Here is a 27,990-nt window from a genome sequence, read left to right as displayed (position 1 = left end):
GAACCAGTCTTGTATCCCAGGGATGAAGCCAACTTGATCGTGGTGGATAAGCATTTTGATATGTTGCTGAGTTCGGTTTGCCAGTGGATTTTATTTTATTGTGGATTTCTGCATCGATATTCATCATTGATATTGGCCTGAAATTTTCTTTTTTTGTTGTGTCTCTGCCAGGTTTTGGTACTAGGATGATGCTGGCCTTATAAAATGAGTGATGCTGGCCTTATAAAATTAGGGAGGAGCCTATCTTTTTCTACTGTTTGGAATAGTTTCAGAAGGAATGGTACCAGCTCCTCTTTGTACCTCTGATAGAAGTCGGCTTTGAATCCCTCTAGTCCTGGGCTTTTTTTTGGTTGGTAGGCTATTAATTACTGCCTTAATTTCATAACTTGTTATTGGTCTGTTCAGAGATTTGACATATTCCTGGTTTAGTCTTGGGAGGGTGTATGTGTCCAGGAATTTATCCATTCCTTCTACATTTTCTAGTTTATTGGCATAGAGGTGTTTATAATATTCTCTGGTGATAGTTTCTATTTCTGTGGGATCAGTGGTGAGATCATCCTTATCATTTTTTATTGTGTCTATTTGATTCTTCTCTCTTTCCTTCCTTATTAGTCTGGCTAGCAGTCTATCTACTTTGTTAATCTATAAAAAAAAAAAAACAGCTCCTGGATTCCTTGATTTTTTGAAAGGTTTCGTGTCTCTATCTCCTTCAGTTCTGCTCTGATATTAGTTATTTCTTGTCTTCTGCTAGCTTTTGAATTAGGAGAATATGAGTTTAAAATGTTAAAAACTATCTTCCTAAGGGACAATACTGGGACCCTTTTGCTAGAATTTGGAGGGGAACACATTTTAATGAGGCACAAACATTCCTAATGTTTCACAGTATTAATGTATAATATGGTGCCACAAAAATAGGAAGTATCAAACACTTAAACATGTAAAGTAACAGGGCTGAATGGTGAGTTGTTGTGGGTCATTTGAAAGAAATAATATAGTGGCTTGACAGCGCAGTATTTACTTGCTATTGTCTTTCATTTTGAACATATCTAGGGGAGAAAAAACCCAGTTAAAATAAATATTTTTGGAAGGTTTTACTGGTTTTGTTTTGTTTTCTGAGACAGAGTCTCGCTCTGTTGACCAGGCTGGTATGCGGTGTCACAATCTCTCGATTCTTGTGCAGGAAAAGTAAATTTTCTGTTGTGAAAGTTAATTTTTAATATTTACATCTGTTAAATTTTTCTCAAGCGACCTGGACTATCAAGAGGAAATGAGTCTACTACCCCACAATGGAGGCAAGGAAGAGTATGCATGGAATACAGGAGATCCATTAGGGCATCTCTTAGTATTACCATGCCCTGTGATTAAGGTCAATGGGAAACTGCAACAGCCCAATCCAGGCAGGACTGCAAATGACCAGACCCCACAGGAATGAAGGTTTGGGTCACTCCACCAGCAATAAAACCATGACCTGCTGAAGTGCTTGCTGAAGGCAAAGGGAATACAGAATTGGTAATAGAAGAAGGTAGTCATCAATACCAGTTACAACCATGTGACCAGCTGCAGAAACAAGAACTGTAATTGTCATGAGTAATTCCTCCTTCTTTTCTTAAAAACATGTTTGTGCATGTACACACTTATACTAAGAACATATTTTCATTTTATTTCTTTTCTCCTTTATCATGTGACATAAGATTTATTGACTTCACATCAGCATTTAAGTACTGTTAACTTTATGTAATAGTATTTGGGTTGGGGATTGGTGCCTTTCTGGTTGTAGAAGGGATAGTTGCATTATGTTAGGCATAATTATGACCTTATTATTGTCTTTATTTGAAGATTATGTATGATCTCAGGAGATGTGTATGGGTTCAAGTTAACAAGGAGTGGACTTGTGATGGTTAATACTGAGTGTCAACTTGATTGGATTGAAGTATTGATGCTGGGAGTGTCTGTGAGGGTGGTGCCAAAGGAGATTAGCATTTGAGTCAATGGGCTGGAAAAGGCAGACCCACCCTTAATCTGGGTGGGTACAATCTAGTCAGCTGCAGCTGCACAGATAGACTACAAGCAGACAGAAAAAATGTGAATAGGGAGACTGGCCTAGCCTCCCATCCTACATCTCTCTCCTGTGCTGGATTCCTGCCCTCGAACATCAGACTCCAAGTTGTTCAGTTTTTGGAACTCAGACTGGCTTTCCTTGCTCCTCAGCCTGCAGACGGCCTATTGTGGGACCTTGTGATCATGTGAGTTAATACTTAATAAACTCATATATATATATATATATATATTCCATTAATTGTATCCCTCTAGAGAACCCTGACTAATACACCAAGGAAAAATAATTTATGCTGTAAAGTCATATAAAGGCTTGATTAAAAAGATAGTTATTTTTCTGAATGGTCCCTTATTAAAAATATATAATATTTTCCACTAAGTGAAAAATAACTTGTGAATATTCTGGTTGGTCACATCTCAATATTGAAATCTAGGAGTAAAAACTGCACAAGTAGAAAACAAGGTAGAGTGTTGGAAATATGTTAATTTAATTTTTTTTATAGTACTGTAAGGAAAACATTAATGACAGGTTTGGGACAAAAAACTGGGTTTTGTCTCTTTACACATGTGATACTAAAACAGCATGAACCTTTCTCTCTCCAAAACAAATAGAAAAGCAAGATGAAATTTACAAAATATAAAATAAAATATAATGAAACCACAAAACATGGCAATATAATACAATATAGTAATAGAATTTAAAGCCAGACTCAAAAGGAGTAAAAAGAGGTTCTTGGTTTATCAACTGAAAACTCCCACTTTTATAATTCCAGGACTCTAAAAGAGATAAATTCTTAGGAAAATATTTATTAGCAGTAAGTATCTGGTGACCTATGGAGTTCAAACAGTCTTGTCTATGCCTGGGATGCTTCCTTGAGAAAATAAAATATAATTTGTGAGAAACAAAAACCCCGTCCTCTACTTCACATGGATATGGAGCTCAATTTATACTTTTCAAGAAAGCCATGAGTCATCAAGCCCAGAAATTAATGTAAAATTTGTCCTCAAATAGGAAAATAGCTATAAGAGGAAAGAAACACACCCTTGCTTTCCAATGTTGTGTCTACGACTCAATAGGCAAAGCTTTCATAAGGAAATAATTACTGAGACATTAACTAGAATGTATTTCAAAATGATAAGGTGGTCAACATATAAAAGAAAAAAAAGAAAATATAATAAGCTTAGAATGTTTTCAAATTTTCAAATGAGAGGATAAAAGAGTATGAAGATGAAATATTCAAAAGATGTAGTTGATAATTCTTCAGGAAAAAATAAAATTTTGGCTCCTCTGCATAGAAAAACTCAACAGGGAGAAGACTATGAAATTGCATTTTCAAAATGCTAAGGAAACATAATTGTTCCTTGAAAATTCTATACCCAGCTAAAGCCTCATTCAAGGGAGAGGATGGTAAAAACGTATTGTGTGTGTGGGAATTGTGGGACAAAGATAGAGAACCTACCTTCATTAAAGCCAGTATGAAGGAAACCAACAACAAAATGATATATTGTCAGTCTTTGTTTCTGTTTTTTTTTTTTTTCATAATATATTCTACATAAGAAGAACACTAGAAACTTTAATTCAGAAGAAAAAAACTTGAAATTTAAGAAGCAACTGTGGCCTGCCATGGTGGCTTACAACTGTAATCACAGAGATTCACGAGGGTGAGGTGAGAGGATCACTTGAGCCCAAAAGTTCAAGACCAGCTTGGGCAATATAGCAAGATCTCAGTCTCTTAATATAAAAAGAAAGAAAACCTAAAAGAAGCAATTGTGAGCAAATGTTCGTATGCATGTTGGGTTAAACTAAATAATCATTGATTGAAAATTAATGACTAAAATAAGGTCTAGATTAGAGGAGAGGATTAAGAATAAAGTAAAACTAAAACATTGGGTGATAAAATCACAGTAGTGGCTACAAGGATACACAGATGTAATGCCTAATTTTATTAAAATGTTTTATTTTAAGTTAACTGGTACATGTGCAGGTTTGATATCTAGAGAAACTCACATCACAGGGGTTTGTTGTACAGATTATCTTGTCACTCAGGTATTAAAACTAGTACCCATTGGTTATTTTTCCCTCTTCCCATCCTTCATCCTCAGGTGGGTCCAAGTTTCTCTTGTTCCCCTCTGTGTGTCTGTGTGATCTCATCATTTACCTCCTGCATATAAGTGAGAATATGTGGTATTTGATTTTCTGTTCCTTTGTTATTTTGCTAAGCATAATGGCCTCTAGGTCCATCTATGTTCCTGCCACAAAAATGATTTTGTTCTTTTCTACAGCTGCATACTAGTCCATGGTGTATATGTACCATATTTTCTTTATCCAATCTGTCATTGATGGGCATTTAGGTTGATTTCACATCTTTGCTATTGTGAATAGTGCTGCAATGAACATACATGTTCATGTGTCTTTGTGATAGAACAATTTATATACTGGTGGGTATATACCTAGCAATGATGCCTAAGTTTTTTGTCTAATTCTTGAGGAAAATACATTGTTAAATTAAACTTAACATTTATTGACTCAAGTGTGGATTTTAAAATTTAAAAATGACTACTAAAATATTAACAAGATATTTAAGAAGAAATAATTTTTTAAATTATATACCAGATAACAAAAAGGAGAGAAAGCAAAGCAAACTTGAAAGATAAGAAAACAAAAACTCATCAGTAATCACAATAGATAAAAACTGATTTAACTTATTTGAAATTCTGAAATTCCAGAAGTAAAGAATTAAAATTTCACCACATAGTCTTTATGAGAGATCCACATATATCACAGTAATTCAGAAAAGCTGAACTTAAAAGGATGGTTAAATTATTCCATGAATATACTGTTCTGAAAAAAGTCATAATGTTGTATTAATATCAGACAAAAGAGAAATTAATACAGAACATATTATGAATAGTCAGTCACTATATAGATGATAAATGGGACATCTTATTGGGAGACATAATCAACCTTAATTTTAAGCCCTGAAGAATCATACCCTAAAATTATAGAAAGGAAATATTGACAGAATTTTAAAAATTGACAAATCCATGTAGGGGGATATTTAAAAACATAGTAAATATATCACAAATAATAACTATAACTTAAAATTATACTTATTTATTGAAAAACTCAATAAATAAGTTGTACTTGGCAGACATATATAGATCAAATCCTATATCTCAAAAGAGACAATAGCATTCTAAATTAATCTTAATCTTGGGGAAAGTGAAGTACAAAATATGCAAATAAATCTCAATCCTAATCCCTACTACAATATGTAGTAGTAGACAACCAGTCTATTTAGTAAACCTAGATATGCGTTTGTGTTTCTGCATATGACTGTGAGCTCTCTGAGGTGTAGAGTTCTTCACATTCATTTTGTTTTCCTCGATCTTGTTAGCATATGTCACAGATGATAACATAATAGACACTCAATAGTATACAGTAAATGAATTAATGTGATAAAAATATACATTCAAAGTTTGAAAAATTTTGTCAATTATGCATCTGACAAAGGTCTAATATCCAGTTTTTTTATGTATAAGAAACATAAACAAATTTTCAAGAAAAAACAAACAACTTCATTAAAAAGTGGGCAAACAACAGGAACAGACACTTCAAAAGAAAACATACACGTGGCCACAAGCATTTAAAAAATACCTCAATATCACTGGATCATGAGAGAAATGCAAATCAAAACCACAATGAGATACCATGTCATACCAGTTAGAACGGTTATTATTTAAAAAGTAAAGAAATAACAGACGCTGGTGAGGTTGCAGGGAAAAGGGAAGGCTTACACAGTGTTGGTGGGAGTGTAAATTAGTTCAACCATTGTGGAAAACAGTATGGAGATTCCCCAAAGAGCTAAAAACAGAGCTGCCATTCAACCTACCAATCTCATTACTGGGTATATACCCAAAGGAATATAAATCATTCTACCATAAAGACATATGCATGCATTTCTTCATTGCAACACTATGCATAATAGCAAGAACATTAAGTCAACCACATTCAATCAACCTAAATGCCCACCAATGCCAGATTGGATAAAGAAAATGTCGTACATATACACCATTGAGTACTACACAGCCATAAAAAAGAACGCGATCATGTCCTTTGCAAGAACATGGATGGAGCTGGAGGCCATTATCCTTAGCAAACTAATGGAGTAACAGAAAACCAAATACTGATAGAGGCCAGAGGCAGCCAAATTCCTAGGTCTATAAGGACGGGTCCCCAGTGAAACCCAACCTCCAAGCCGAAGACAGTCCTAGGTAAGCCCTCAGACAGGATAGTGAACCCGTCTTCCTATTTGGTGTGCTTTTCTCTGATAGATCCCTACCCTTCCCCTATTTTACATATACCTGCTCTTTCCTAATTGGTTTTCCACACTGTTGTGCCCAACTTTGAGTGGTGTCTTTCCTTTAAACTTTTTTGCATACTCACAAAGCAGTCAGCACACATTCCCTATTCTGAGCCCCAGTCTCAGCCATGTTAAAGGACTTTTACCGACTTCAGGTAGGGGGACTACCTCACATTTCCTCCCCACTGAAAGCTGTTTCATCACTCAAAAAACTTCCCGCCTTGCTCACTCTTTGATGGTCAGCAACCTCATTCTTTTTAGATGCCGGACAGGAACTTGGGAACCGGTGCAAAAGCCAGACTTGGTTAAACGGGTGGCCATCTCCTGTAGCAGGTAGCGTGACAAGTGAGGCCCAGGTGGGACATCGTTGGCTGGGGGTCCCCAGCTTGCAAACTGACCGAGAGAAAAATCCTACATCAATACCACATGTTCTCACTTACAAGTGGGAGCTAAATGATGAGAACACATGGACACAAAGAGGGGAACAATAGACACGGGGGCCTACGTGAGAGTAAAGGGTGGGAGGAGGGAGAGGATCCAAAAAAATATCTGTTGGCTACTAGTCTTAGTACCTGGGTGACAAAATAATTGGTACAACAAACCCCGTGACACAGGTTTACCTATCTAACAATCCTGCACGTGGACCCTTGAACCTAAAGCTTAAAAAAATTTAATCAATTTTATTATTAAATCAGTTCCTAAAATTGTACCTAAATGAATTTTTAAATGAATACATAGTCAAAAGCTGTAAAAGTCAAATATACCCATCTGCGTTATTTGTTTAAAGTTGATTTTGTTAGTTTGTTTTTGCTTTTCAGGGGGTTGAACATAGGAAAGAAGAGTATTCCCCTAAATCTCCTGGGTTATATTTTGAATATACAGAAAATAACATATTCTGTAAGGACAATTGCATTTTTATATTAATAGCAAGTATTTCATCTCTAAATTTAGTCAGTATGCTTTTTGATAAAAAGAAAAACTAATCAAGAGGATAGATGTGAGCCAAAATATAAGAAACATTAAAAATTGTTTGCCATAATCTGACATTAATTTAAATTTAGTATTTGCAAATCAGTTTTTACATATTATTACAAATTTTGTTAGCTATTATGACAAGTCCCCCTGTTTTTGTTTTATTTTTTTCCACATATTTTTATTTGTATCATATTAATTTTAGTGAAAATTAAAATTTTTATTACCTTTTAGAAAGACAACTGTAATGAATGCCAGACCCGGGGTCACCAGTTGAAACCCCAGTCTGACTGATGTAAATACATTGGCTCAGCAAAGTAAACATAAAGACTAAGCCACTAGCCCAGGTAAAAACGAGATGGGAGATTTAGTACAAGGCTGACAGGTAGGGTCACTGGCAGTTAGCAGTAGCCTATAGATACCAGTCTGGTATCACAAATCAAGATCCAACAAGGAAAATAGATGCTTAGGGATTGACTCAGGGATTTTTAGTCTTTTGAATAATTTTTGAAGCACACAGGGAAGTGAATTGGTAAGAAGTCATCAGCTCTTTTTGTGACAAAGATGCTTTTTGGAGTACTTCTTTTATTTTTCATTTTCTGTGATTATAATGTATTCAAATGAGCTCTCTTATAAGGCTGATAAATGGTTGCCAATGTTCTACAGATCATTAAAAATTCACATATGCATTTAAATACAAAAAATTTCATAAATACATAGCTAGAATATATACATATGGTATTCTATCTACATCTCTAAAGCTATATTAAAATTTGAATTCTCTATAAAATATATAGAATAGAGATGTTTAGATATAAGTATAGACACAGACGGAAAGAGGCAGACGCCTGCATTTTGGAGTAAATACATACTTTCAATTGTGAAATGATAGCAAAACCCATTATCTTAAGTAGTATACATTATAAGGCAGTTATAGTTTAAATCAAGAGAATGGACAGATGATATGGGATCGGAGATTATGACATTTGAGTTGGGCTTTAATGGACAGTATTTTTAGAGGATATTGTAGAAATGAAGACACTTATATTCAATATATTGCATGAAAATATACACAAAAGTAGAAAACTTTGAGGGATGTGTTAAGGAATAAAATGAAAGCTATTTTGACTGTCACATATGGCAAAAGTAGGTTGGAGCTGATGACTAGAGAACTTTGTCTGCCTATGGAGTGTGGAGACCCACAGGAGATGAAGACTAGATTAAAAATAAAAGTACCCCATGACACTGTAAAGTGAATGGTTAAAAAAAGAAGACGAGGATCTAAGTAGGTTGCCTGCTTGCATTGTATTCATTTTTAAATAGGAAGGCTTTAGAGTGATCATGATTGATGACCTAAATAAGAGAATACGTTAGAACTACGCCAAGAATTTTCTGTGGAGTGAGAAGAGAATTGCTAAAAAAGTGGAGCTATCATATTTCATTAAGGTGAGGAAATTAAATGATCATTATAAGGAACAAGTTTGAGGATACATGATTGTTTGCACATGATGAAATGTGTATTACAGCAGAGGAAGGAGCAGAGGAAAACTGAGGGAGGTGAGCTAGGCCTGAGCCAAAGGACAGAGATGCCTGGGAAGATTTGCATCACAGATGGCAACTGTACAACAGGGATAAAGAACACTGGTAAAGTGAAAGGAAGAGGCAACATGAATGACACAGCCAGAGTGTGGCAGCTACTCTGATGCATGCTTTACTGCCTTTGTCAGGACTGCTCACACCAGCTGTGCAAGTTTGGTTTTATCAACTCAATATCCAAACAAAACAAAGCAAAACAGCTTCAAAATCCTGAACCTCAGAAGCTCAAAAAGGTTAAGGTGTTTTCCAAAGTCACCCACACAGTAATGGGAGGCCAGAGACTCATCCCAGATCTCTCTGGCACCAGCAATGAGGTCCTTTCCGTAGTGAAGTGTGGAAGTGGTTATTCTATGCTGAACCAATAATACCAATTTTAGAAAATAGTATCGGATTTTATTCAACTACTTGGAGTTAATCAACCTAAATTAAGATGGCATAATTACTGTATAAATAGATTTGTAATATATTTTCATTTTCTCTGGTGGAGAAAAACCACCCACATTTTTGAAGGTGATATTTATGTCCCATATTTCTTTTCTTGTTGTTATTAATAACAACATTACAATGATCAGTTTATACTTTACCTGGTTTTCCTTTCCATGATGATATAAATAATCCCAACAATCGATATGAATATTACACTTAATTCAGTAGTATTCAGCTTTGCATTTCAGTAATTATACAAAAAAAAAAAAAGGTCTTTCTAAAAAACGGTAACCTATTCAATGATCATGATAAATCCAATTTGCAAAATTTGTTTTCACTGTGAAAACTAACACAGCATTCTTATTGCTTCACCAAAAGCATGAACTCCTAGAGAGGTGTTTCTTATGCTTCAGTTTGAATCAGAACCACCTGGTGGCTTTGTTGAAAAGCAAATTACTGGGCATGTCCTCTAGAGTTTGATTCACTAAGGCCTGAGCAGGGCCAAAAATTTGCATTTCTAACAAGTTTTCAAGACCCTATCTTGAAGACCACTGCCTTAGAAGGCCACTGTTCATAGATTTGGAATCAGTACAATCAAAAACCAATTTAAAAACTTATCTTTTTTAACCTGAGGTCTATTTTCAGCTTCTCAGCTGGGACTGAAGCTTTTTTCTGAATAAACATAACTCGGTGCTTAGACAAGGTCTTTCTGCTGTTAACAGGATTGCCCTAATGTATTTGGATGCTGTTGTGACAGCTTACAATTTGATTGAACTGTTTGAATAGACCTTTGGGTTAAGTGGACAGGCTGCTTAACACAACAAGGGCACAATCTTTTCTGGTGAGAGCTTCCTTTCCAACAAGATTCAAATACAACCAGCAGTCAAATTTCTCATTTCTTTGTAAAACTTTGCTAGCCAATCTTTATTGCAGGGATAAGCTTTCCATTCCAAATTGCAATTTTCTAGCTGTCAAAGGAGAAGTAAACTTTACTGGCATTCAGGGATTGAAGTAAAATAGAATGGGTTGCCTGTTTGCTATATTAGCCTCATCCAGTTTTTTGTGTTTGTAAAATCGTGATACAAATAACTTGCTCAAAAGAAAAATGACAAAATATATGTAACATCTACTAGGAGTTCACATATATGACAGTCACTAGGGATTCATGATATGATTGAGATCTTCTCAGAGCTTATCACCCATGCAGTAACATTATCTCCTTAATTTATATTCAAGATTGGCATCTATGTTGATAGCACAGCTTGGACATAATTGTTTTCACTCTGTTTTGGGAGTACATATAAAAATGCCAAGAACCATAAAATCTTATGGACTTGCACCCTCAAAATCTCAAATGCTATAATTCTGCAAGACTCCTCAGCTCTCCATTTCAATGATATTAGAAGATAAGCAGAAAGCAAAAAAAATCTTTTTCACAAAATGCTACAACAATTTAATAGAGGGACAGTCACTATATGGGTTAAATCTGGCTTGAAAATAAAGTGACTATATAGCTTAATTCAAGGTGAGTTTAAAGAAGGTATTTACCTTGGCTGTATAAATTTGGGGTTCAGGGCAATGGGATTGGTTGGAGGGCTGTAAGTCTTCTGTGAGCAATGACTATTGCCTGTATGAATAAGCCAAACACAACACTGCAGTGAGTCTGCACTGACATTTTACTCCATTGTCTTTTCCCTGACTGGTTATTGGTCTTACAACAGGAAAGACCTGTTGTCCTGATTGGTTGTTGGTCTAACAACAGGAAAGACCTGTTGTCCTGATTGGTTGTTCTTACAACAGGAAAGACCTGTTGTCCTGATTAGTTGTTTATCTTACAACAGGAAAGACCTGTTGTCCTGGTTAGTTGTTGGTCTTACAACAAGGAAGACCTGGTTGACAGGAAAGTCAACCAAGTGGACAGTAAAGCTGTCCTGACCATGGCTGTGTCTTCAAATTTGGTTTTCAATGGCTAAGCATCTCCATTTGCTCTTGCTGGTCAGTCCAACCTCACTCATGGTGCCTGAAACACCTAAAGTTAGGTAACAAATCAGGTTTGGAGTGAGGAGGGAGAAGGACAATGCTTATATTCACAATTCTTATCTAAAAGCCATGTCCTATACACTCCTATTTGAAATTCTCTTGTGGAAAAAATTGTAAAGGGCAGACATCATTTTACCAGGTGTAGACACATAGCTGAGAATCAGAGGCAAAGTACCTTGCTCAAGGTCATGCAATGAGTGACAAGGAGTATAGAAAGTCAAATCCAAGTCTTCCTGGGGTCATGTGGATCTTCTATTTCCCCAGTCTCTCTGCCTAGATTTGTGTGTGTGTGTGTGTGTGTGTGTGTGTGTGTGTGTGTGTGTGTTGTCTTCGTTTATATTTGGGATACAAATGCAATTGTGCTACAATTACAAATTACATTGCGGTAAACTCAGGGCCTTCAGTGCATTCATCACTGAGCAATGCACATTGTACCCACCAAGCAGCCTTCCATCCATCACCCTGCCAAGCTCCCGCACTCTGAGTCTCCATTGTCCATCATTCCACACACTGCTTCTATGTGTACACATTATTTAGCTCCCATGTATACACGTGAGAACATGCAGTATTTTTTGTGTGTGTCTGAGTTGTTTCACCTAAGGTAATGGCCTCTAGTTCTACCCATGTTGCTGCAAAAGACACGGTTTTATTCCTTTTTATGGCCGAATAATACTATTTCATTGTATATATATGCATCACATATTCTTTATCCAGTTTCACCTTGATGGGCACTTATGTTATTGATTCAATATATTTGCTGTTGTGCATAGTGCTGTGTTAAACATACAAGCACATGTATCTTTTTGCTACAATAATTTATTTTCCTTTGGAGATATACTCAGTAGTGGCATTGGTGGATCATATGATGGTTCTATTTCTAGTTCTTTGAGAAATCCCATTTTTTTATAGAGTTTGTACTAATTTACATTCCCACAAACCGTATATAACAGTTTTCTTTTCTCTGCATCCTCTCCAGTATCTGTTATTTTTTGTCTCTTATTAATAGCCATTCTTACTGGTATAAGGTGATGTCTTTTTTGATTTTCATTTGAATTTTTCTGATGATGTATGATATTGAACATTTTTTCATATACTTGTTGGTCATTTGAAAAATGTCTATTAATGTCCTTAGCCTGCCTTTTAATGAGATTATTTGGAGGTTTTTGTTGAGTTGTTTGAGTTTCTTGTAAATTCTGGGAATTAGTTCCCTGTCAGATATATAGTTTGTAAATATTTTCTTCCATTCCACAGGTTGTCTGTTCACAGCTGATTATTTATTTTGCCGTGGTGAGCTTTTTAGTTTAATTAAATCCCATTTGTCTATTTTTGGTGTTTTTTTGTGCCTGTTCTTTTGAGGTCTTAGTCATAAATTCTTTGTCTACACCAATGGTTAGAAGAGTTTTCCCTAGATTTTCTTCTAGGGTTTTTATAGTTTTAGTCTTAAATTTAAGTCTTTAATCTATCTTGAGTTGGTTTCTGTATATGGTGAGAGCAGAGTTCCAGTTCCATTCATCTGCCTATGTCTGACTAAGATTAGAAGAAACTGTTTGTCTTTATGGAGGTCAAGCCTGAATCAACTGATTAGGACCATTACAGTTCCATTACAAAACAAAAAGGATTGTACCACTTCCAAATACATTTCAACAGAGTAGTTAAAGTACATGCTGTAGAAATTTTGTAACAGATTTTCCACCATTACACTACCGTTAGGGGACAGGAATAATAATCTTGCTTTCCTGGTTGTGGTGAGACCATTCTATCATGCAACATACACTTGTCAGAGAGTATGGTGGGCAGAAAAGCATGTCATTCTCCCTCTGACTTAGACCCTACCTAGAAGTAGTGTAGAAACAATGCAGAACCATGTACCACCACACCAGCCACATGTATGATTAATAAAGCAACCAACTAAAGAATGAAATAAGTGTCAAGTTTTCTGGCTGCTCTCTTAAGAACAAAAGAGATGCTGCATTCCTGGACTTGGCATCCTGAGGAATAAACAGCTGAAAAGTTTCCTGCTCCTCCAGGTAGAGGTGAAGAAGTTTAAAAAGGAGCATGCAAAGCCATGAAACCCATACCTGGCCTTTTACTGCATAATCAGGAGGAAAAGGGAGTCACAGAATGCCAGCATCCCCACATCCCAACACTCATGGATGGCCACTCTCCTTGAATTCTCTAGGTATAATGTTTTCCTGTTTCTGTCAACCACCACAAAAAATCCAGACTGTTAGATTACTCCTCATGGCCTGGCAACAGGAATGGGGGCCAAAAACATAAAAGGCAGCCAATGAAACAAGTTTTAAGAGAAAGATGAGAAAGTCACTTTGGGACCTCTTATTAAGAATCCAAGTGGAGGCTTCTAGGAGGAAATCTAGAAATCGTTCATATGTGATTAGAATGTGGAAGAGAGATCTCAATAGAAATAAGAATTTGAGAACAATCAGATGATGGTTTATTCTATGAAACAGGATGAAGTTACCAAGAGTGTGAGTGCACCAGGAGAAGAGAAGAGCAAAGTCTGAGCCTGGAGATTTCAATATTAAGAAATCAGGAGGAAGAAAAGAAACGAGCAAAAGAATCTGAAAGGTAGGCAAAGTAGACAATTAACAGATCTCTGTGCTTCTGCACCTGACTCTTATTGTCTGTGCCCAGCATGATCAGAGGGATTCTTATACATAATAGCCCAGATCACAGCTCTTCTGTGCTCCCACACTTTCACCATTAGCCCCTTGCCCAGAGTGAAAGCAGAATGCAGGTGATGGTCTGCTCAACCATCATGGCCTGATTCCACCCTCTGACCTGCTCTCACCTTGACTTCCTGGATGTTCCTTCAACATACTTGTCACATTTGATACTGGTGCTTCTTTTCCAGCTTTTTCTTCTTCTTACTGAAAAGTTCTCCTCCTAAACATATGATGGGCTGTTTCTACCTCTTTTAAGTCTTTGCTCCAGTCACTTTCTGAAAAAGGTCTGCCCTGGCCTCTTTGTTTAATATGGCAAGGTGTCTCCCTTCCAGTGGCCCCCAGCCTCTAATTTCCCCTTTATTTTTCTCTTTATTTATTTTTTCATTGCATGTATCACCTCTTAACATGATACAGTCTTCACCTATTTTTTAATTTTTGAGACACAGTTTTACTCTCGTTGCCCGGGCCAGAGTGCAATGGCACAATCTCGGCTCACCACAACCTCCGCCTCCCAGGTTCAAGCGATTCTCCTGCCTCAGCCTCCCTAGTAGCTAGGATTACAGGCATGCACCACTATGCCTGGCTGATTTTGTATTTTTAGTAGAGATGGGGTTTCTCCATGTTGGTCAGGCTGGTCTTGAACTCTCGACCTCAGGTGATCCGCCCGCCTCAGCCTCCCGAAGTGCTGGGATGACAGGCATGAGCCACTGCACCTGGTCAACCTATTTTTATTGCTTATTATTGGTCTCCCCTCATGAAAAATATAAGTACCTTAAGACAGAGAGAAGACTCGGTGTTTCTGCACCTTGATGTGTCTATCCTAGTTGCCTTGAAAAGTGGTCTTCTGATTTGGGGGCTTTGGGACTCACTTAAGAAGTCACATTCTTTCAGAATATTTATCCAGTACAAATTGTGATGTTGGGTGGTAATGTGTAACAAGATAATATGTGAGAAGCAGATAAAAGACTTCTTGATCCAGAGTTGATACCCAATACAGATTATTTCTTTCATCTTCCTGTTTCCTGGCAAAGAGCTTATAAGTATAATGTTATATAACATTATACTTCTGATTATTTCACTGAATGCAAACTTCAGGTCACTTTGTTATAATTCAATATCGTCTCTTCAAGAGATGCACTTTGTGGCCTTACTAGAGTAATACAGTCACAGGCACAGACACACACATGTACTCTACACTTGACATTACACTACCCTCTTCATAGGATTGTAGAGGATTGTAGAATGAGGTAAGGCTCCTCACACGTGGGCATTAGCTGCGGGGGTCTGCCCTCAGACCCTGACCCAAACGACGTATGAATAAAGCATAGACTGACACACAGATATTCTGTTTTGCCAGTCCAGCTGAGTGTCCGACTGCCTGCACACCAAGAGAGGTTTGTCACTATGGCCGGCCCTGAGCAGCTCACACTCCAGGCATTTATTTAGTGTACAATCAACAACAGAAGTTTTGAGTAAACACACTTATGGATAATTAACATGGTTAAGAGAGTAGTTCTACTAATGATTAAAGCTCAGGTACCAAGGTCTAAAGTAAATACCATTGGGGGCAATATCTCTAGTTGACCTCCCTCCAAGAGGGTCATCTGGCTCAAAGGTTAGTTAATGGAAGTAGGGTAAACAGACTTAACTGGGGAAGCCTCTATTGTCCCTAATATTTACCTTATGACCTAATGCTCTAAGGTAAGAACCGGCTGCCTTCAGCCTGTTCAATTATTACAAGCTATGTAAACTTTCAGCCTTCCAAAAGCTTTGTGACTATTTTCTATAATTTTCCTAATATTTCCCTTAATATTTCTGCCACCATCCTGAGTGAATCCCAACAGTAGAACATATATTTTTAATCATTATTCCACCTAGAACCATATCTTGCACAAAATAGGCCATGAGTAAATTAATGTTAACATTTATTAATGCCTCATCTGTCTATGAGGAAACTCAGTTTGTTCATAGTATTTGTTGATAATTCAGTAACTTCAGATTTTCTCGATGTTTAACTCCTTAGAGCAGAGATACAGAGCATTGGCTAAATTAAAAATTAATTTAAAAGCACTATGGTATATTGGAAGAATTAATGCAGCTTCAAATAGTGTATACTTGGGCTACATATTTACATATATTGTAGAGTAGCAATGCAATTAAAACTTTTGGCCAAATCATTAAATGCTGTGAAATGATATCTATCATCAATGCCAAAAATCGAAGTACTTGTATTTCTGAATTATTGATACTAGTTACTGTTAATTGAACTACTCTCCATAGAATTACCTGTTACAAATTCAGAATTCCACGTTCCAACACAGGTTTATCAAGTCAGAGTCTCTGAATGTAGAGTCAAGGAAACTGGATGGTAAACAAGCTCCTGTGGTAATGCATTAGTCACTGTATTGTAAGAGAATGGACTAAGAATATTCTGAGAGAATCCATCTTTTCGAGAGAAATAAAAACAATTCAAAATTCTTGGCTTGAGTGTGTTACTGTTTGGGGATCATGATTTGAGAGCTAAGTGTTGAGAAGTCTGAATTTATACTTGTATCCAATCATTATTTTTAGAAGAAAAGAAAAATAAAAAACAAGATAATATTCATGGGTTTTATTTGGCTGCTTTTCAAATTCACTTGATGTTAATTCATGTGAAGCAGTTTAAAAAAATCAAAAAAGTATTATTGTGATTCACAGATTTCCTTCCAATTTCTAAATGTAAGCTCTGTTTTTCCTTGATATTTAATTTTCAGATACTCTAGAAAGAACAAAAATAATTCTCACAATATTAGAATTCTGCTTTCTAAACAACATCAGGCAAGCCAACCTTAAAATTTGATCTCTAACGCAAATAATTCCATTCATGTAGAACCCGTTCTTGAGTCCTCTTTCTCGACTAATTTAGTACAAATATCACATTTCATAAATACATGTTGACTCCTTCATATTCAACATAGTAGATCCACTACATTCCTCATCCACGGTTCTCTGGTGTCTAGTCTAACAACTGTCAACAAAATAAATAAGATTTGTGGGTGAGACCTTGCTCAGATCATATCTGTACTGGTTTCTTTGGCTGGCTCTCTGCTTTAATTTCAGATCACTGTTTTCAAAAGAACATCGTTTCTTCTTCTTTTTTCTCTAATTTATATAAGGTTGCAATGATATTTTATTTAACATATTACACATTTTATCTTCTTTCCTCTTTGGAAAATCAAAACTTTATTGTTGCTTTAAAAGCATGATATAAAACATTGCCTAGTCCATTATATCTATGTAGTGTTATGTCTGTATGTAAACTGTGAAAACTCATCAAGTTGTATACTTATGACTAGTGCACTGTTGTGTATATATGGTGTACTTCACAAATTAAATGCCTATTCTTAATATTAATCAAAGTGACTCATTAATAATGAATGTTTCAAATGAGGAATTTTTAATTATTTATTTAAAAGGTGCTGCTTTGCTAATAAAGTTGCAAATCTGAAATACATTTGTGAGTCTTAAATCATATGTGAAAGCCTCTGATACATTATTTTTAAAATGGATTAGCCAATAATGCTGCTCTTAGAAATAGTCTTAAATTATGACATATGTTAACACCATTCTCCATTTATAATTTAACATCAGCTGATAACTACATAAATAACAGTTCTTATAGAATATTGAAAAATTGCATATATATGCTTCTATGTGTATCCATGTGTGTATGTAAGAACAGCAAGTTACCTGTTACTTTAACATCAATCTATTGTTAGGCTGACATCAGTTAAAAGTTAAATGAAATTAAACTTATTTAATAGTTGTCTTCAAATGGGTCATGATATGCTGAAAGTTACTGGCTTTATTCTGTGTACGTTCTTTGTCTATGTTTTTTAAAATTTCCAATTTTCTTACTCCCCTTGACCTAGTTGACAGATGCTTTCTTTTCACTTCAGAATAAGCTATTAGATGACTAAAAAAAAAATAAAGTTTCTACATTACAGGATTAGGCAAATTCTTATGCAAGATTAATTGCAGTTATTGTCATCAAATATCACATCTGACACGTCCCAGAGCTGGCTCTCTGAATTTAATGAGAATAGTGCTCTCGTCCTTTATTGTCATTCATCATGTATTCCATTTTTTTTTTAATATGCTACCATATTTATTGTTTCACTGTGACTGAGTATGATAGCATGGATAATTTATTTTGGAATCTCAACAAAAGTTATAATGATAGAAATGGAGAATGTTTTCTGTCTAAAAATGTGTCTAACAATAAATAAGATGTAACCATGTATGTGCAATGGAATGTTCTGTCCCAAACCGGAGCAACCTGAAGGCACTTCTCTGCAGGAGGCATTTGTCTATGAAGAGCATTGCATGTCAGCGCAAATCAGGCCAGTTCCCACCACAGCAGGAATTAACCTGCAGGAAGCTTGTAGGCCCCAGAATATTTCTGTTCAATTCAGTGTGTGTGTGTGCTGTATTTCTGTACATTCTCTCAAGTGGAAAAAAAAACATTTCCTCTGTATTTCTTTTTCCACACTTCTATAGCTTCCAGAATCAGCTGGGTTCTGGTAGTAGTGGTGAAAAAACTTATTTTTTCTTCAGAATGAACATGGTCTTTCAATTTTTATTGTTGTAATTAGAAGTAAAATCCTGACAGACTCATCGTAGCAGTTTACTTTCATACCTGTTATTCCTTCTTCATTTGCTCTTTAGATTTTTTCTTAGTCAACACTGCAAACATTCAAAGATCATAACTGTCCAGTAGCCACAGTACAAAGAAAGCTATTCGAACAGACTTTTCATGTGTTTGTGGGGAAGTCAGTAGAGGGTAAGTCATGGCAGAAATGAGGGCAAAACAATTTTTAAAGAAGTAGGGGGAATACGTAAGGGGAAAAGGTCTCCTGTTAAGTTTTTGTTGGGTCATTCACAGCCTGGGCAGGAAGGATGCAGCCTGCGCTTAGTCTATCTGGATAAGTCAAAACCTATTCATTAGATTTCTGTCACTGCTGTAACATGACCACAAACTTAGGGGCTTAGCACACACTACTTTATTATATCACACTTAGGGAGATCAAAAGTGCTGAATGGGTTTCACGGGGCTAAAATCAAGGTGTCAACCGGGCTGCATCCCTTCCTGGAGGCTCTCAGGGAAAGTTCGATCCCTTCCTTTTCCTGATTCTAGAGGCTTCCATGATTCCTTGGCTTGTGACTCCCTTCCATCTTCAAAGCCAGCCATATTTTCTCATATCATGCTGCTCTGACTCAAACACTTTCTTCTCTGTCTTCTACTTTTTAAAAAATGATCACGTTGGGCCCAGCATCAAATCATTATGAGAATAATTTTCACCTCAGAAAGTCAGGTGATTAGCAAGCTTAATTCCTTCTGCAACCTTAATCCCTTGTTTGTCATGTAAAATAACATTTTCACAGGACATTGACCTCTTTGGTGAGCCTTCATGCCACGTATCACATCATATTGGCAACAGTAGTGCCCTCTAAATGTAATCATACCTACACATGAATTTGTGTGTTACCCCTATTACATTTAATACTGACAGGAGTGCTGCTTAGACTTGGCCAGGTTGGTGTGTGGATATATGTTTCACCTTCTCATTCTCTCTTTCCAAACATTCTCTTTGTGCTCTGGGGACACAAAACTGCTATAAATAAACACTGGAATCTCATTAACAGACCACAGATGCTTGAGAGGCTCTTAAAAAACGTTCTAGTTAAATTTCTGATTATCTTACATCTCATCTTAGCATTTATGCTAGGACTTGCATGGATATCAAAACTTTCAAACTTTCTGCTGCAGAAAGTGACATGTTCCCATATACTACACAATTTGAATTTTTTGAACATATTATGCTTTTCCAAGTTTTTTTTTTTTTTTTTTTTTTTTTTTGCAGTTTACTTGCCCACTTTCTTTCAGAGCTTATTGTTTTTCTATTAAGCCCATGGGAGGTGATTAGTAAAAAAATAAATTTGAGGAACCCTTTTACTCATTTATTTTTGCAGAAGACAAAGTCAACCCTTTATGGCATTTACAAGTATATTTAAACCCACTTAGTCAATAATGGCATGTGTGTGGGAGCATCTTGGATAGCGATGTCCATTAATATAGCCAGAGGGCAAATACTAAAGCAAATATAAAGATGTGGCAGCCACACGCTTCTTCCAGAGTACAAAACACCATCACTAGGTCTACATTCACAGGTATGAAAATATACGATAAATAAGAGGTTACTGTATTTTGCATTAAAATCTTTTTTTTTTTTTTTTTTTTCTGAGACGGAGTCTCGCTCTGTCGCCCAGGCTGGAGTGCAGTGGCGCGATCTCGGCTCACTGCAAGCTCCGCCTCCCGGGTTCACGCCATTCTCCTGCCTCAGCCTCCCGAGTAGCTGGGACTACAGGCGCCCGCAACCACTCCCGGCTACTTTTTTGCATTTTTAGTAGAGACGGGGTTTCACCGTGTTAGCCAAGATGGCCTCGATCTCCTGACCTCGTGATCCGCCCGCCTTGGCCTCCCAAAGTGCTGGGATTACAGGTGTGAACTGCCACGCCCGGCCTTCACACTAACATTCTTATTCAAGGGTATAGACCTCTAAAACATGTTTTCAAAAAGCACTTTTCGTAGGACACATTTTTCCTTCTGTGTCCTATGATGGCTTTGGTCCATCACCATTTTGAGAAAGCATTGCTAAATTGTTACTTAATGGAGAGCCCCTGAAATACATGATTGTACAAATTATTCCTGATACAATTTTCTTAGTCTTTTTCTGAACAAAAATCTTTTAATTTATAGTTTTTACTCTCATAATGAATCTATAATCTTCACCTCAAATTATATAATGAAATCAGACACATCAGACCATTTGGAAGATTATATATGTATATCACACATTATGTAAATTTCAAATTATTCTTTATGTAATATTATTTTAATAACATTCCATGTTTACCAACAAGAATAATTTTAATTATAGGTTTTTGAAACTTTTTATTCTTTTAAATTTATTCATGAATCAACTTATTAAAAAATAATCTCAAAGCAATCCACAGTATAATTAAAAATTCCTAACATCCCATGTGGCATAGAAATATAGAAAATATACAATTGATCACTTTAAGAGCCTAATGGATTTTTTTCATTTTTTCAGGTTATTATAAGTAATCTTTCACTTTATAGAATATTATTTGTCAAATATTGACAGCCCACTTTCTTTCATAGCTTATCGTTTTGGTGTTGAGACACCAAACTCATGAGTGAAATCATTTGAAATTACTTGAGAGATTATGATCTATAGTTTTGGTCATTATGACTACACCTAAGACATCTTTGTATAAAAATTGTCCATTTCAGTCAAGTTTAATAACATCTAGTAAGCACAAGCTCAAATTAAATGGAAGGATAAGAATACTTCTGTAAGAAGAATGAGGGTTGCTTTCACAAATCCATATCCAGCCTTTTAAGTATTAAGAATTTGTTCAAGCAAAGACAAATTTTCAATAATATTTCATTTTGGAAAAATATCTTTCAGAAATGCAATTTTGAGTATACATTTACTAGAAATTTACTAATACATCTTTCGTAAAATGTTTTCTACATATACATACAAAATCCAACATAAAATGAGTATGTTAAATTATCTCATTAAGATCATCAAAAAATTTTGAATTCTTTGTAGTGTTCTAGGATCAAGGTCAGAACTTCTCAATGTGTTCCTCGGACTGGCTAGCTTTCTACACACTTTTAGTTAACATTCTGTGATAAGATGAAGAACTCTGCCAGAATATGGATTCATTGTGTCATTAAACACCCTTCTGGTAGAATGTGATTCTAAAGATTGAGGCAAAAATACTTCTCATCACAAGTGGTGCTTCCTAATGTGACTTTGCCACTTCCCTAAGAAAAAGTAGTCTTTTTTTTCCCTCCCCTTGTATCTGCACTGGCCTTATGGTCTGTTTAGACCCAGTTCGAGACCAGCCTGACCAACAAGGAGAAACCCTGTCTCTACTAAAAATACGAAAAAGTTATCCGGGCATTGTGGCGCATGCCTGTAATCCCAGCTACTCAGGAGGCTGAGGCAGGAGAATCGCTTGAACCTGGGAGGCGGAGGTTGTGGTGAGTCGAGATCGTGCCATTGTACTCCAGCCTGGGCAACAAGAGCGAAACTCCATCTCAAAAATCAAAAAAAAAAAAAAGTAGGTAGTAGAAGCTATTTTGTGTGACAACTAAGTCCAGGAAAAAAATCTGAAACTTTCAACTTCTCGTTTTGAAAAGGCCCTTTATTGAAGCAGCTGGCATTTAAAAAGTCTGAATGCCCTAGACTACCACACTGTGAAACTTGAGGCCAATGTAGGCTGCGGGCAGTGAGAAAGAAGAGAGGAGGCAAGGGAAGGGAAGGATAAAAGGAGACTTTGTAGAGAAGCAGTGAAGCACCAACTGCATGAATGAAGTTGTTTCTTGGATCTTCCAAATCCAGCTAAATGTACTCCAGTAGATAATCTAAGCTAAGCCCATGTGGACTAGAACAACCAGTGGGAGTAGCTTGCTTTCAGTCCTGGACCACAGATAATGAGCAGATAAATGGTCATTGTTTTAGTGCAAGCTTCTTATGTCATTGCAAAAATGATTTGCTCCAGAACAAGTGTTCAAAAAGGTTTTCTGAAAGTTTTCTGAAGAGTCATATAGTAACTATTTTAGGCTTTGCAAACCTTGTCATCTCTGTCACTCTGTGAAAGCAGCCATTAATGAAACACAACACATGGGCATGATTGTGTTTCTATAAAGCTAGATTTACAGAAAAATGTGGTGACTGAACTTGGTCTGCAGATCGTAGATTGTGGATCCTGTTTCAGATCGTGTTTCAACTATCTCTGCATCTATTAATATTATATCATCTATCATCTATCTGTATCTATATATCTGCATTTATGGAATATTTGATATTACATATCGAATGTAAATGAAAGTCAATTTTTTCATACATTGCTGAGGGGATTTAAAGAACTGTGTTTTAATTCTCTGTTTATTTAACTTTTGTGCTCATAAGTACTTAAATACTTATTGAAACTTTATGTCTTTTATTAGCATAGTCAGAAGTCATTAAGGCATGCAGGCAAAGAATAAAATGCTTATGGCTTTGATGGTTTGTAATATTTGCTTCGAGTTTTTTGGATATAGAACATGACTATTCAGAAAATGAATGTAACTAAAGCCCAAGTGTGAACTCTGTATAGCCAAACACTATGTTATATAGGTATCTGTCATTTATAATATATAATCCTTTCTTAAGTTTAAAATAGGTGTGTGTATATCTTTATGTATGTGTGTGCAAAAATACCCATTTAATTCAATATGGCACTTAGTTTCAAAGCAGAAACTATGAGATTTATTAAAGAAATGTCTTCCTTCTACTAGCTTTTTAATTTCTCTTTATTTCTCTAAGAATTCTCTGTTTAATTAAAAATACAAATTTGCTTCTGGGGGGAAGGCAATTAGAAAAAAAATTTTAAAAATTAGATAAAATGTTTACATAAGAGGGAATTTACAGAAAATTCTACCAACAATATGTGACATAGTGACCATGAAAACGTTATGAAAGCCTCTAGAATCAAATCCAGTGAAGCCCAAAAATCATAAAGCAGTAGAGGAAAAGTGGAACAGGAAAATGAGGACATGCCAGTTCTTGTTTCAACTTGTTTGGTTTCAGAAATTTTGTATTAGTTACTGTAGATAACCCTAAGAAACATACCATTTTAGATATTTGTCGATTAACCACCACTTTCTAATTACTAATCATTTGCCCGGGGTTGTTATGTACACAAAACATAATATAAATAGGTTTTAATACCCTTTAGAAAGTAAAGTTTTTAAGAAAGGGGAGCATGAGATAGATAGTGATGGTGCTAGATCCTTCATAGGAATATAAAGGGGAGGAAATAAATATGAAGATCATATAGATGACAACGGAAAAAGAGCCAGGTGCTGAAAAAATGCCTGGGTTTTCCTAGTGATAACTCTGGACCTGAGTCAAGAGGGAGGTTTTTATGTAAAACAAATGTAACAAATGAATGTCAGCTGTGACTTTATTTTAAGAACACGCACTACATCTCTAGTGATACAGTTTGTGTGTTGTTAACTCCAAACGAATCAAACATGCCATGTATTATCATTTACTTTGGTATTTAAGTATACAAAACTTTACTTTTTATTTAAGTTTGTGTGTGAAACTACAGAATATAATTGTTTACATTTCTATTTCTGGCACTAGAGGAAATTAAAATCCCTGATTGAGATTCCTGATGAAAACAATGAAAAATGATAAAGTTTTAAAAAGTATTTTAAATATATTTAATAACTAATATTTTTAAATATTTTAAATATTTTTAGCTGCAATAGCTAATTGTTGATGCCCCACCCATATCCCCTAGGCTCTCACCATTCCAGACATTCTTTGCTGTATTATAGCATAATATGCGACTTTCACCCTTTGCTTCCTCTTCCCAGGAGGCAGGCCCTTTCCAAGGAGCAGCCCTCAGCCAATGACAGCTGATGGCTCATAATTAGAGATCAATGCCTCAGCTTCCTCGCCCCAAGGGAAGGCAAGGCAACTCAGAGGCGTGCTCTTCACTGTTTCCCAGACTTCACCAGGGAGATGGAATCTCCGTGGCCCACAGTGAAAGCTCGCTCACCAGGGCAAAGCACATCACCTTTTATAGAGTTCCTTCTGTGCCTTGACTCACTTTCCTGCTGTTTTCCTGGGATCCAAATAAACTACATGAAATCAAATCTTTGCCTCACTGTTCTTGGGAGGGGCAGGGGAAGGACCAAACAAACACAGCTGGCAAGACAGTAAGTTATACTTACTTTCATTTAAGTGAAAGCAGAAAATCACAGTGGTAAGGTCGCTATGCTGATGAGAGCAGTGTCTGAACCCTGGTGAATGTGAACCTCAGTTTTTAGTACATACTTCGATCTGGAAATCAGATGACATAGACGAAAACTATTTCTTTGGAGAGCAATTATCATGTGATCTTGGTCTGGTCATATTAGCTTCTTCAATCTGTTAAATAATCTAAAAATGTGATTTCTAAGGTATCCTCCAACTGTCATAGTCATTCTATCACTTGTCTGGAGGACCACGCTATGGCTGACTATGAAGGATTAGCATTAGAAGCCATCGATTCTGACTTCTACTAGAATAGAACCCATACTTGAATGAGGATGGGTGATAGGGGCAAGAGCTGTTCTATTAGAAAAGTAAAAGTTCCTCTGGTCAGAAAGCCTCAAATATCAGAATGTATATATATATATATATATATATTTTTTTTTTTTAAGAAAATTAGACTCAAATAACTAATTATTAATAGATATTATAAATCTTTATAATTTTGGTTTAAAAATGATATATCTAGACTTAAATGGAAAAAATTATCTTCCTAATACTATGCTATATATTTTTTTGTTATCTATCTTAAAATAATGCAGGGATCAACATTACCTTGCCAATGTAGGTACTTGGCCTCTTTTTTTCTAACATCTTCACTAACTACTTCACTACTAGGTCTAAGTATTTTCTTATTCTGTCTATGTGAATAAAATTAATTGAATCTCTCAGCTTCTACTCTGGGTTCCTTTACATTCATTCTCTATTCTCCACATTACACATTATCCATCATAAAATGATAGTCGCCTTTGAAAATTATAAATTAGCAAATATCTCCCACCCCTCATTGTATTCCCTAAGAGCTTCACATGCCATGTAGAAAAAAATCCAAACCTCATAGCAAAATATTCAAGGGGCCACGTGACCAGATCCCTGCTTCTTCATAATCCATCCCCATCAGCTATTCTCCGGGCTGACTACAATCCTTCCACCTTCTTTCCATCTCTGTGAATGACGAGACATAATTTTATTTGGGCCTGTGTATTTACTGATCCTTCTGTTTGGGAAAATATTTATCTCATGTTTGCATGGCTTTCTCCATCTGGACATTTGTTTTGCAGCTCAAATATCTTCTTCTCCGGGTAATATATCCTGCTATTTCAATATTACATCATCCTATTTTACTTTCACATAAGTTAAGATTGTTTGACATTATTTAATTATGAGTTTATTCACTCTTTAGTAACTGCTTCTTTCATTAGGACTGTGTGATCTATGTGATCAATTCACCTACCAGTATAGGACAGATGCTCCAAACTCTAATGAATGAGTGAGTGAATGAATGAATGAGTCAGTGAGCTGATGTTAGACTTCAGAATTACAACCTTAAATATAGTTAACTAATATATAACAAAGCTAAAAGTAAATGTATTTGTTTTCATAGATTTTACAATTAAAATAAAATTTACATTAAGATTCTTGGATAATACAGTGATATTAATATTATTTTACCCAAGAGGAAAGTGTAAATTGGATTTACTGACATGTACGATTTCACTCATCTAGAAAAAGCAGATCTGGAACTTACAAAGATTTCTTAGCAATAACAAATTTAAACCAACCACAATCACAACCGTAAGAAACTCCCTCATTTCCTAGGGGCACACTCTATATCAAATACTTAATGTGCCCACACCCAGTTATTTCTCAGTTAATATCTGAACTTCAACCTAGCAAACTCCAACTAGGGGTAATAATGAGGCTAAGCCCTACCACTAACCTAATATTTTAATAACCCTTAAAGGAACTACTAAGAATAAGGCAAAACTTAATCACGGAACAGCCTGCTTTATAACCAGTTCCCTCATTCCACTGGATAGTATTCCTAAAATTTGTGTCATTTTCATTATAATCACACACATCTGCCCCGCATCTTCTCCAAATACAAAATGAGAATAAGTAAGGGAATGCAGTTATAGATTTTCTTGAGTTTTATCCCATAACATTCTTGCCAAGTAAAAGTCAATATGGCAGGGATAGAATACAGATCACCTCCTCTTATTTACTCATTTAATTGTGTGTCTCATGAAAGGAAAGGGATTGTGTCACCTCAATAGCTTATGCTTTAAGTCAGACTTTGAGAAGCAACATGAGAAATTAAAAATTTATTCCTCTTTTTCTATAATAATAAAAATAAAAAACACATCAGAAAAACAAACTTATCCATCCATTGTTGGAGACCACCTTATCATTTTCTGAACCATTCTTATCCACCAATAAAATGATGTAGATTCACAATTGGTTTATGGAGTTGAATGATTGGTTTCATTTAATATGTTTAATATTAACATTATTAGTATTAATGTCAGCTTGGTGACTATGTAACTAAATTTTTGTATATTTTATTAAGGGATTTCCTAGAGAATGCATATTTGTGACAAAATCTTTTTAGTGAACAACAGAAGGATACCAAGAATTGATGAGTGGTACCTATACTCTCCAGATATTTTTCTTGGATCATGTTATGTTGGATTTCTTGCCCAAGTGCTGGACTGTGGAATTAGCATTTTGAAAACAGATCAGTGTTTCTCAGGTAGGATACTGACAAAATTGCCGGATGAGAGGCAGCCTCATTGACCCCTGTTAACATAAAGTACTATATTGAATTTGTTTATATCCTTCCTTGATTATGAGTGAGAGCTGAAGTTATAGAAAAAAAATGCACACTCATGATCACCATGTAAAAATGTAATTTTCCCCCTGAAAGCTATTAAGAACCTGTTTTATTTATGTTTGTCATCACGACAATTATAATGTAAGCTATTTTCTTACATGTCTGCAAGACTCAAGGCAATGACATGCCAGAAATCAACATGTAATAGATAGTTGTTGTTATCAATAATGCTCAGAGAAACACCTTTAAGAGCCACACAAATCTGGCTCTCTCACTGCCCATAGGGGCCCCCC

The sequence above is a fragment of the Pan troglodytes genome, chromosome 3 (genome assembly GCF_028858775.2).
Source record: "Pan troglodytes isolate AG18354 chromosome 3, NHGRI_mPanTro3-v2.0_pri, whole genome shotgun sequence".
Taxonomy (NCBI): Eukaryota; Metazoa; Chordata; class Mammalia; order Primates; family Hominidae; genus Pan; species Pan troglodytes.
Note: the sequence above shows the minus strand (reverse complement) of the source record.